Below are 9,855 nucleotides of genomic sequence, written 5' to 3'. Positions count from 1 at the left end.
GGTACCATTGTCAACAATGGATTGAACAAAACAAACTCCCTGGCATTGTCCAGCTTGCCTTAGAGTGGGGCAGATACTACACAGAAACATACTACAATGTCTTGAGGTGGTTAAAAAAGCAGAATAGAGTGAATGAATGCTTGGGGCCACTGTACTAGGCTCAAATGAATACCAGATGAAATAATGGATACCTACCCCTCAAAGCACTTTGAGCCTGATGAGGAACAGACAGACTCAGTGACTTGTGCTATGGGAGAGGAGAGCACAGGCTGCTTGGAAGCATGCAGGCTTCCCCAGCTAGACTGGCAATGAGGCTTTCAAAGGAGGCATTTCAGAGCTGGTGATGTCTCCACTGAGAATTATAGTGTAATAGAATTAACTAGACAGGAAATGTGGAGACATCTAAGCAAAGAATAAACACAAAATACACAATTTGAGAGTTGGGCAAGCTCTGGTAACTGAAGGAAGCTCTATGTAATGGGATCTTAGGATAGATGCAGGAAAGTGGCTGAAAATAGGGGGGTCTGCAGGTTTGAGCAGAGGTCAGATCATACCGAGCCTTGCATGCCCTGAGATGAAGTAGATGCTAACTAACTCTGAGGGCCATGAGTAGACACTGAGGAGTGGTGATGGGAAATGATGAGACAGATTCCATTTTCTGCAGAGAGCACTCCAACAACGATGTGACTCATGGGCTGGAGGGGACAAGGTAAAGACAGGAGGATAAGCACGGAGACTGTCACAGTAGTGTAGGGGAGAGAGGAGGGGCTTGGAGAAGAGGAGCCCTGTCTGCGAGACTCTTAGAAGAAAGGTGGTGGTTTATTGGATTTGCGGGAGGAATGGAAAGAAAAGAAAACAGGAAGATGTGCAGGTGGCTGGTGTGGGTGAGTGGGATGGCCGTAGTGTCACTCACAAGAAGAGAGAATACAAAAGGAGGGGCAGAGTTAGATGTTGGAGTGCCTGAAGCTTGCTAGACATTCCTTCCATCTCAAACATCACTGTTTCTCCATCACGCATGCCATTATCTCTGTCTTCTCCAGGTGTTTGAAAAGGCTGTGGCCCTTACTTGTTTTCCTGCATCTTCTGTGGCCTCTCCTTGAGCTTTCTTCTGGGCAGTCCCTCCTCATATCTCAGGTCTAGACTCCAGTGTCACTTACTTCCTGGCCTCCATGGCCCCAGGCAGGGTGGGGCACCTACGTTTGCTTCCCTCGCATTGATTCTCCCTCTCGGCAGTAACAGTTTCTTCTCACTTGTCTCTGTCCAAAACTAAATAATAAACTCAGCCCACATGCTCCACTACACACTTCCTGCCTCACGCTACATCCTCCAGAAATACTTGGACATCTATATGAATGAGTGTCCTGTAAATCCCCAGATATACAGGCACCAAGCTCAAAAGAAGGATCTGAAATTAGAGGTATGGATTTGGGCGTCATCAGCTGGTGGAAGCAATTTCCCTTCGATTGATGACCCCACAACCCTAGAAGAAGAAAGTTGTTTTTTTCCAACATCATCCTGAAGGGCAGTGCCAAAAAAAAAAAAAAAAAAAAAAAAAAAAGACACGTGCTCAAAACACCTTGTATGTATCTTCTTTTGATGCTTTCTATCTTCCCAGGAAAGCGGGTGGTGGTGTACACTCATTGTCCTTCTTTTCTTCCTCTCTCTATTGATTTCTTTTCTGCTCAAATAAAAAGGATTTTCACACTAACAGCAAAGACAATATAGACACACTGAAATGATACACAAACAAGATCTCTCCCCTCAATTTCAGGGAATGACTTTTCTCTAAAAACAAAGGTGAAAAACGATCTCCTTTCTCCCACTCCCCTTCCAAATCCTCTCCCATCTCTGGAGATCTTCATGTCTTTTAAATCTCACATTTCTCTGTGCCCTGCTTCACCTAAGTTTCTCTTTTGAGATAGTCACTCCTCTCTAGGTTGCCTCCACCTAAGCCTGAAACGTTTTCTGTTTGTGGCACAGGACTTAGCACCAAGCATCATGGCATCATTATCCTGTGAAGTTCCCCCACCAAGGTGAAGAGAGGTATCTTAGCCAGATGGGGTTAATGAAAATGCTGTTTCTGTGCATACCTTGTGTTCACTGCCTGATCAAGATACAACTTAGTATGCTAATGAATGCTAATTAGGGTGGGCTATGGTGTGTCCATCTGTCACATCAGTTTATGTCACTGCAGCCCTCTGCGGGAAGGAGTTACACCTTACTACTCCTGTGAAGATTATTTTAATTGAATGTAGAATAAGGAGATTTTGTCCTCAGTTCGAATCTCTGTAATCATCATAATTCACATTTATTTGGTGACTTTTTCTATACCCCTCGAGATGGCTGAGCATCTCAGAAAACACGAAAAATGATAGTGAGACCAATTAATACGTATTAAACAGATGCACAAAGGGAGTATATATTCTTGCACAAATGTAGAATTAAGTACCTGAGAGACGTTCTGAAATGTGTGGCTGTAGATGCTCTGAATCGCTTCTGAATGGCTGAATGTAATTTTAAACTGGAATGAAAGCATGATTCTTGGTTGAATGGGCTGTGTCTTTCAAAAGTCTTTGAAAAAATCATTGTAATAGAAATCTTGAGATTTGTGTGTTAGAAGGTTTTTTGCTAAAGAGTGTTAAAGGGAAGGCTTTTATTTTGAGTGTAGATGTGTATCTCTTCCAGTGGTTGGAGGAGTGATTTCAATGCGGGCTGAAATGATTTACCTTTTTTTCCAGAATGTTAAAATGAGTCTCTCCTCGGTTCAGATTATCAGGCTGACTCTCCCCACATGTGGAATTTTAACATTCTTGGACACTCCTCTTTAACGAGAAAGGATATAACAGGAAGAGGACTTATTGAAGCAATTTCACTGAAAAGAACTATTGTCATACTGATTCTGTAGCATGGTTCCCTCCCCTAGCTGCTTAAGGGGATCTGAAAGAGTGCTAGTTCCCTTAGATCAAGCCTGGTTGGAGGACTTTCTGCAAACTACTGAATAAGGACGAGTGCCTGACCCTTCTTGGAAAGCTCAAGTTGCCTGTGACAACAGGATAGTGGTGGCTGCATTGCTGTGGCCACTACTACCAGAGCTTAAAGGGTAAAGCCTTTTTGACTGTTTCCTGTGGAATAGACCTCGGCCAGGCAAGAGACAGGGTCATTGGGAGGGTTATTAGCAGTAATCTTGGTTTAAGGACGGTTATAACAGTAGACCAAAGAAATTTTAGTTTATATACAAGTTTGCTATAAACTCCTCAGCCCAACGTCTACCTTTTGGAAATCCAAGCTCTTTTTTTATACATATGGATGCAAAAGCCCAGTGAGTGATTTCCCAAAGCCACAAGTGGTAAGACTTAGAAACTAAAACATCCAGCAGAATTGCAGCTAGAATCTTCGGGTGAGCTACTAGCCTGCAAATGCAGACCAAATCTAGACACATGGCATCTACAAATTTCCAACAACCACCTCTTTGTGTGCACAGGTATACTTGGATATACTTTAGCAGAAGACAGGTCCTGGGTAGAGTCCAACAGAGTTAAGTGTACAAAGATGGTACTACATTAGCATTGGCTCAGGATGTGTTTTATATTGTTTTGGAAATGGACATGATAGATTCACTTTGACTCTGTATTCACGACAGGTGGGGAAGGAACACCAGCTGCTAGGTCTGACTTTTGGCCCCAGATACCTGAGCAATCTGACCAAAGTGGCATGAGATGGAACATGGGGAATCATGACTCCTTGTTCTATGTAGGAGCCTTTTCCAGTCCTTCCATTTCTACCACAACACAACTGCATTACATCCCACAAGAGGACACATTTCACGATTGCCCTGTCGCTAAGAAGGAGCCAGAAAGGCAAAACCAACAAAACCGCACCGACCACTTTAAACACCCAGATCTTGGAATAATAGGTTTCCAAATAATAGGTTTCCAATAGTCGTGTTTTAACATCTGCACACAGACTTTCACTGTGCTTTGTGTGTTTACAACTATCTGAATCAATCCCATGGAGATATCCAAAGACTTAAAATATAAACATGGATTCCTTTGGTCATTTCTTTTCTATATTCCTACACTTTTTTTCATTTTGTAGCAAAACCTTTAGATTAGAAGCACAGACCCTCTGACCCTTCAACTCATGCTTCTGGTCTGCAATAAATATCAGGGAAGCTTTCAGAGATGGGGTGAAGAAATCTAATTTTCCGAATTAGAACACCCTTTCATTCACAGGCAACGAGACTTCTAGGAAAAGCTAGATGCAGCTTTTTAAAATCCTAACTGTTAAATCTGGAAGGATTTTGAAGTTAAATAAATGATGAAATAGGTGCTTTCCTCATCTAGTGAGCAAGCTCTGCTTCACTGTGTCATGCAGGCATTCTCTTTAGTTTTATGAGGGTTTTCATTTTGAAAACCTGATATCTCATTACTAAAAATTCTACTCCTTGGAAGGAGGGGATTAGGAAGATACTGTTCCAAAGCAACAAAATTTCGGTTAGACAGGAGAAATAAACTCAAGATTTCTCCTGTACAACATGGAAACTGTAGTTAATAACAAGGTGTCGTATACTTGAAAACTGCTAAGAGAATAGATTTTAAGTGTTCTCACTGCAAATAAATGATAAGTATGTGAGGTAAGGCATATGTTAATTAGCTTGATTTACCCATTCCATAATGTGCATATATATTGAAACATCATGTTGTACACCACAAATACATATAATTTTTGTCAATTAAAACATTAATTCTGCTTTGAGTTGGTGTTTGCAAAAAATCAATAAAGAGGAATAAAAAGAAAAAAATGAGGAAAAAATAAAAGAAATAAGAAAATTTGAAAATAAAAATAAATTAATAAGTTATTTAAAATTAATATTTAAAGTAATTTTTATTTAGTAATAAAGATTATTACTAAATTAATAAAAATAATTATTAATTGTTCACCTCCTTTTTCTGTTTTCCTGAGTTTTCTTCCTTTTCATTGACCATTGCTTTACTATCTCCTCCATACAATGATTACATTTCTCTTCTCCTATCACTTTCTCCACTCCAAGATACTGTTTTGGGGGAGAAGGGCAGGACTTCTCCACATCCATTTCCCTTCAGGGGCTTTTTGGCTCATATTCTCCTCACCCAGAGGCATAGAGGCAGAAGGATAAACCCCAGGAGGTGCACACTCTATGACCCACTTCTCATCATGCTGTTTTCTAGGCAGTGACCACATCAACCTATATTTAAATTTTTGTAAAACCAGACCCGGTCTCACATGTCACACACACAGTAACAGACATCCTGAGTTGGCTTTTGTGTTGTGCTGGCTCCCAGTTTGTTTCCTGTCTCTTTTAAGTCAACAGAAATCCATGCAAATGGGGAAGTGCTTGCCTGACACATGATTTATTACTCAACCTTTACAGGATCTGTACATTTCATTTGAATATTTGCAATCACATGCAAGTTGTGCCCGGGTGCTCTGTATCTTGAAGGCAGAAATCTTTACAGCACTAACTAAGACATATTATTCACTACTCTAGAAGTAACAAATGGATTGATTTATCCAGGTATGTACTGCTCACCCAGCAGCTGTTGGATTCAGAATCATTGGCTTAGAAAATCCATCAGAATTAAAGAGCAAATTTCAAAATAAATTGTTATCGTTTACATCTGCAGCCTGGCTGCATATACCCTGTGAAATGTTGTTTACCTAAATGTTTCTTAAAACCTCTTTTTAGTAAATACAGTTATGAAAGCAAGTGCCTCAGGAGCTTTTCCAGTGACAACAGCCACTGACCTTGTGATGTTGAGGTGGGCTTTCAACTTCATCTGATTTATGTTAACAACAAGCTGGCTCACCAAAATGAGTCAGAACTCTTGAATCATCAAAGGTCTCCTAACTCTGAAGGAGCAAACAATCTAGAAACAGAAAATGGCTGCTCATTCATTCTGCTGAATATTGACAGGTACCTAGTCCAGTGTTCTCTTCCATGCTGTAAGAAAACAGCCTGTTGCATGGCAAGAGTGACAACATCTTGGAGTGAAATCACCATGATAACTGATGTTTAATTTGTGCAGACCAAAGTATTCAGCAAGATCTTTAAACAGGCTGTAGTATAGATAAGCCCTCATAAAGATGCTTATCTAACTTTCCTAGTGGTCATGTGTTTTGCAAGAAACTCTGAAATGTGATCAACTGCTAATGCCTTCCACCTAAAATCATGCTATTTAAAGGATGCTCTCTGGAGGGCAGGTTTGGGGGATCCACCATCTTAATGCTGCCCAAGACATCACTTCTGTTAATGAGTCCCCATTAAATATTTCTTTCTGAGAAACTGGAGTTGTCAGCCTCTTTCTTCAGCCTCTCAGCTCCCTTGGCTTTTGGGGTGGGTTTTCATAGGCCTGCTCACCGTGAAACACACACAGTAAGACAGACGTTTTGTTAAGCATTCCCCAGGTCCTAGACATTCCTTGCTAGAAATGTTGATTGACTCTTCTCTCCTGATCCATTCAGCTTATGTATCCCTTCCAAAGTATCCTTCAGATGACCATGGTTATCATACCCATTTAACAGGAGAATATGAGACTCAGAGAGGAAGTCACTTTTGGCAATTTTGTGGCAAATATGAAATGAAATGTTCAGAACTCCACTTGATCCAAAACCATTGCTAGCTTGCAGTGAATCAAGTTGACTCCTCTGGCTTTATACAAAAAATCTTTTCTGAAGTGCCCTGATGTGATTGCCTTCAGTGACTTTTCAACCAGTCTGATAATCTCGGCCCCAAGGTCACCTGCTCTCATCTTTTAGCTGGAAGTAAGTCATATTCCCTAGTGGGGTTCGGAGTGCAATGCCTTGGATAATTTCTGCTCCACACTTGCCCACTGTGTCACCTCGGACACATTATCAGGTTGAACCAGGTGAGATGAGATTGCCATATCTGTGGGTCAAAAACAGTCAAACATTAGCAATTTTATATGATTCAGCTTTAATTTCTCAAAAAGTTTGTTTCTTCCTCTGGGAAAAGAGACAAGCTAAAAGAACTTACTTTTTGGAGTTCCTATGAAAATCAAATGAGCTAACACCTGTCAAAGCCTAGCATAGTACTTGGTATAGGAGAAGTGTAGCTGCTTTCATCATTTCCAGTGGGGGCGTCAATTAGAAGTCATAATTTTTGATGTGCCTCACTTCAGTTGAATCTGCTGAAGCTGTCATTGCAGTAAGATTTTGGTGTTCTGATATATTGTGCTATTTTACCTTTTTTAAAAATTATTTTTCAAAGTTCTTAGTACCCTAAAAAAAGGATTTCTTTTTTTTAATCTGTAGAGACGAGTGTCTACAGACTATGGTCTATAGACTATCTACAGACTATGGTGCCCAGGTTGATCTCAAATTCCTGGACTCAAGTGATCCTCCTGCCTTTGCTTCCCAAAGTGTTGAGATTGCCAGTGTGAGCCACTGTGCCCAGCTATTAAGCTATTTTTCAATACAGAAATGGTCATTTATAATGTTTGTAACATGTTAAAAATCTGAAATCTGAAGTAGAGGCTGTACTTAGTTAAAATTTGAGCTAAAATTTCAAATCAAACAAAGGTCATTTAGAAAGCATTCTCATTATATTTCTCTCATTGAAAATCTTTCAAAAATAATTCAATGTTTTTGGAATTTCCATGTATTGGGTTCCGGTGACACTGAGGGTTTTTTTGTATGTGTTTTAATTGGTCATTTGTATTTCAACCAGAGCTGTTTGGGACCCAAATCTACCTGCAGAAGGAGGAGGAGAGGGTCTCAGGTTATTTCATAGACATTCTGGAGGGAGAGCAAGCACTTTCCTTCCCTCTAGTCCACATTCCCTCTGCTCCTCTCCATCCTACTGTCTCCCCTAGGGTCTGGTTTAGGCTCACAGAGTCTAACTCCTTCCCTAAAATAATTTATTTTAACCAGTGTCTTCTTCAATTAACATTGTAGGTGAGGCTCAGGCTAAGAAGACAAAGGAATCTTGGTCCTGGACCAAGGCTTTTCTTAGGCAGCCTCGCATTAAACAACAAGAGCAGAAGACAAGGGTGGCCATATCTCATTTTTTAAAATACCAGCATTAAGCAAAACAAATACCAAAATGTGAATACTGTTGTTTTGCTCCAATATGCAAACTACTGGATTGCCTCAGTCCTGTGAGGTTTACATTCTAATTTAAAGCAACACGTTGGTCCTGGTGCCCATTCACAGGTTTCTTTCTTAACCTGGAAAAGTAATTATTGCACCTCCCCTTTTCCCTCTAGAAAATGCTTCATTGCTGGTAAGTATCATTGAGTTGCATAGTATGTCAGGCATGGTCCCTAGCACTGATTTCATTTAATATAAATAGGCTCAACATGTGCGTGATGGAGGGTTAAATTATGTGGCGTAGCCTTTAAGTACTATAAATGTTCAACGAAAGATTGAGGCATGGTGGGCTTCATGGAAGACTTGGACTCAAATTCTCTCCACCAAGTGATCCAGAAGAATGTGCGTCTTCTCTTTTCTGCTTCTGTTCTTGGCTTTATTCTATGACATCTGGCTCTTTGTCACAAAACTTTAGAAATGGCTGTCTTAAAGTAAATTAAAACAATCTGCAATTCCAGAATTTTACACTCCATAACTTACCATCTCCCATACGAAACTGTCCTCACCCCTGTTGCTGAGCTTATGGCTCAAATCCAAGCAACCCTCGTCGGCTAAGCAACCCTCGTCGGCTTCATCCACTTCTCATCCACTGTTCTTACCCCGAGCCTGCCCAGTAACCTCTGCTTCTTTTGTGAATGTTGCTGCTGCTGCTTCTGCTTTTGCTGCTGCTTCTGCTTCTGCTTCTTTTTCTTCTTCTCCTCTTCCTCCCCCCTTCCCCCTCCCCTCCTCTTCCCCCTCCCCTCCTCTTCCCCCTCCCCTCCCCTTCCCCCTCCCCTCCCCTTCCCTCTTCTTCTTCTTTTCTTCTTCTTCCCTTCTTCTTCTCAAAATCTCCACATTTCCATCTAACTCTGTTTAATTTTGCCAATCCAATCATTCAAACCAACCCGACACAGCTAATTATGTCAGGAAAATGGTGGTGTTTCAGAATTTTGTTTTGGTGTGGTGGATTGGTTGTTTCTCTCACTTACTTTCTTACCCAGTTTCATTTGTGTGGTCCTGGCTGCCCCAGTAAATTTCAAGCTCTTCAAGAGCAGAAGCTGTGCTTTCTCTTTGCTCCGATGCTCCCCATAGTGCTCAATGCTGTGCACACAGTGGGCGCCACAGAGTTGTCGCTGACTGATGGATGTAATGAAAGCTCCAACAGCCTCATGAACCAATGGACCACAGAGTGGTGTAATCATGCTGCTGTTTGTCTCAACCTCCAAACTCTGGGCAAAAAGCCAAAGCCCACCCAAGATGTTGTAATGGTCTTATAATGACACAGTATTTGTTTACAAGCCTTCTTAAGAGAAAGTCAATTTGTAGCCTCTGAAGCCTTTAAGACACATTGTCTTATTAGCCCTCCTATTGTGGCTGGGGAGTGATATAACCCTCTATAGAAAAGGAGCAACAACAGAAGGAACAAATCCTGCTTTATATGTTTCTTAGTGATATTCACAAGACAATGAATAGAAAAATCTCTGGTCCCCCTATTATTTGAAGCTTTCTTTGATTTCCTGGGCCAGTGATGACTATCTCATTTTTAAAACCGTAGCATGTAAATTGGTCTTGGGTATTTACAGCAACAAATAAGCAATGCTGGCCAATGATAATGTCTGATGATTGTCAAGAAGTAAGTAGGAGATTCCTGTTCATTATCCCCTGAAGCAGAGTTCACAGGCGCCTTTTCCTTTTCATCTTTGCCTAAAATTGGATGGCAATTAGAAA

At 40.9% G+C, this 9,855-nt stretch overlaps 1 long non-coding RNA gene across 1 annotated transcript; it reads right to left on the bottom strand.

The window, feature by feature from the left end:
* Window positions 1-5,368: 5,368 nt before the first annotated feature.
* Window positions 5,369-8,827, bottom strand: LOC141408936 (uncharacterized). Its single transcript, XR_012426668.1, has 2 exons — window positions 8,629-8,827; window positions 5,369-6,925 (listed from the first exon to the last, which is right to left on the bottom strand). It is a non-coding gene; the product is annotated as an uncharacterized lncRNA (long non-coding RNA).
* Between the last annotated feature and the right edge of the window lie 1,028 nt (window positions 8,828-9,855).

This window comes from Macaca fascicularis, chromosome 17 (genome assembly GCF_037993035.2).
Source record: "Macaca fascicularis isolate 582-1 chromosome 17, T2T-MFA8v1.1".
NCBI lineage: Eukaryota > Metazoa > Chordata > Mammalia > Primates > Cercopithecidae > Macaca > Macaca fascicularis.
The sequence above is the reverse complement of the archived record's forward strand: the minus strand, read 5'-3'. Positions and strand labels throughout refer to the sequence as shown.